This window comes from Oncorhynchus gorbuscha, linkage group LG19, assembly GCF_021184085.1.
Source record: "Oncorhynchus gorbuscha isolate QuinsamMale2020 ecotype Even-year linkage group LG19, OgorEven_v1.0, whole genome shotgun sequence".
Taxonomy (NCBI): Eukaryota; Metazoa; Chordata; class Actinopteri; order Salmoniformes; family Salmonidae; genus Oncorhynchus; species Oncorhynchus gorbuscha.
The window spans coordinates 38348306-38350279 of record NC_060191.1 but is presented as its reverse complement, the minus strand read 5'-3'; the positions used below and the strand labels follow the sequence as shown (position 1 = coordinate 38350279).

The following is a 1974-nucleotide window of genomic DNA, read 5'->3' as shown; positions in this document are numbered from 1 at the left end:
CCCGGAGGAGAGATGCTGGGTTCCGGTGAGGGACATTTTTGACCCTTCTCTCCTGATAGAATTCCACCGCCTCCACCCGGATCGCCCAGCACCTCGTCCTCCGGGTCGTCCTCGAGGACGGTGATGGCGCGCTGCGGGAGCCGCGCGTCAGGTGGGGGGTACTGTCACGACTTCCGCCGAGGTTGGCTCTCCTGCCCGTTCAGGCGGTGCTCGGCGGTCGTCGTCACCGTCCTACTAGCCACTACCGATCCCTTTTCGTGTATCTGTTGGTTTTGTCTGATTGTTTTCACCTGTGTGTTGTTTAGTTAATTAGTGTCTGTATATAATGTAGGTTGTTCCGCCCTTGTTTTGTGCGGGATTGTTTATTTTGTCATTCGTTTCGTCTGTCAGTGTTTTTGTGTTTATTATTCTCCGGTTTGTCTGTTATCCTGTTTTGGATAATTTCACCCTGTTTGTATTTGGGTTGACCGTGTTAATTTTGTTCACCGGAGAATAAACTTATTATCGCTATTTGCTCTCTGCGCCTGATTCCACCCACCTTGATTAGACGTGACAGCCGAATTTAGCCTGGATTCAAACCCGGGACTGTAGTGTCACATCTTGCACTGAGTTGCAGTGCCTTAGACCACTGCGCCACTTGGGAGCCCCAAGTACGAATACCTTTGACATTTTTCCACAGCTTGTGTAAGAGGAAACTTAGAAGAAGCTGTTTTTTTCTCTCTTCATCAAGACAATGTTAACAATACTGTCATTCAGTTGCAATGTAAGTATGCCTCTCTTATGTTCTACAAGTTAAGATAAAATTCAGTTATTTACTGAACCGTGTAGAATATCATATAGCAAGACAATGATTACCCTTCCTCTGACTAGTATTGTAGGATGGTATTCTGTCAGTGCAGGATATTTGGATGATAGCATTACTGTATACAAGATGCTACTTTATTGAGTAGACAGTAAGAGCGTGTGAATACCTGTTGGAGGAGGACGTAGTAGTGGGAGGAAGTAGTAGCCTCTGGCCCTCAGACAGGAACAGATCTGGAGAGAGCTCCAAGTTGTTTTCATAACATGTCTACTGTTCCAGGGTTGACGGAACACTGTGACCCTCCGGTTAAACTCAACATCTCCTGGTACCTAAGGAGCTCCCGCTGCTTCGACGAGGTGTTCGGTCTCGACGTGAGTTCCTCTGTCTCTCGTTTGGAAACTAACTGCACTCTGAATGGGCTCGTTCACGCTGGACATTCACACTCTACCTGTTGCATTCCATAAACTCCAGCATTTCCCTTTTTTTAGCTAGTTCCTTGTCAATTGAACAACGGGCAATGAAAGATTTTGGGTCTCGATAGGGAGCGCAGTTGTCATTCATGTTTTATGACTGTTTGTGAAATACTTAAGTTTATCATACATGTTTGATTTGCAGCCTCTGAAGGCAGGGAGCTACTTCAGGACGACAGATGTGAAACAGGAAGGAGGAAGTGGGTTCTATGTGTTCCACCAGTACCCTGTCATTGAGTGCAAACAGACCATGACCCTCAGAGAGGTACAGTATGTGGCAATGGAGGGTCTCATAAGAAAGCATGGTGGCACTTTATTTTACAGAACCTTACAGAAATATCCCGGCATTTACATGGTAACATTTTTATTTACAATGTAAAGCCAGACTCTACAGCAATGCCACATAATTCAATATTCAGAGCTACCTGTCTGGTTCTGCGAGATTAATAACACATTAATGACCTATGCGTTAATTATTTGTTTCTAAATAAGAGCACTTCGCTTGGTACTAACTTCCTATTAAATGGCAGGTAGAACCAGTGGAATCAGTACAGGGAAATAAAGTGTTGGAAAAAGCATACTGCAAATACCACAACCTCATGTGTTCCACCTCACTCTTTCATGTCGTCTTCCTGAGTTTGTTTGTTCACTAAAAATGTGACCTGAATACAGCAGCTTGTAACTGATCATTAGGAAGTGTTT

At 44.5% G+C, this 1974-nt stretch overlaps 1 long non-coding RNA gene across 1 annotated transcript; it reads left to right on the top strand.

Moving 5' to 3' along the window:
* Positions 1-502: 502 nt before the first annotated feature.
* On the top strand, positions 503-1532 carry LOC124004752. The gene is made up of 3 exons (XR_006833522.1): positions 503-763; positions 1082-1173; positions 1418-1532. It is a non-coding gene; the product is annotated as an uncharacterized LOC124004752 (long non-coding RNA).
* The last annotated feature ends 442 nt before the right edge of the window (positions 1533-1974 follow it).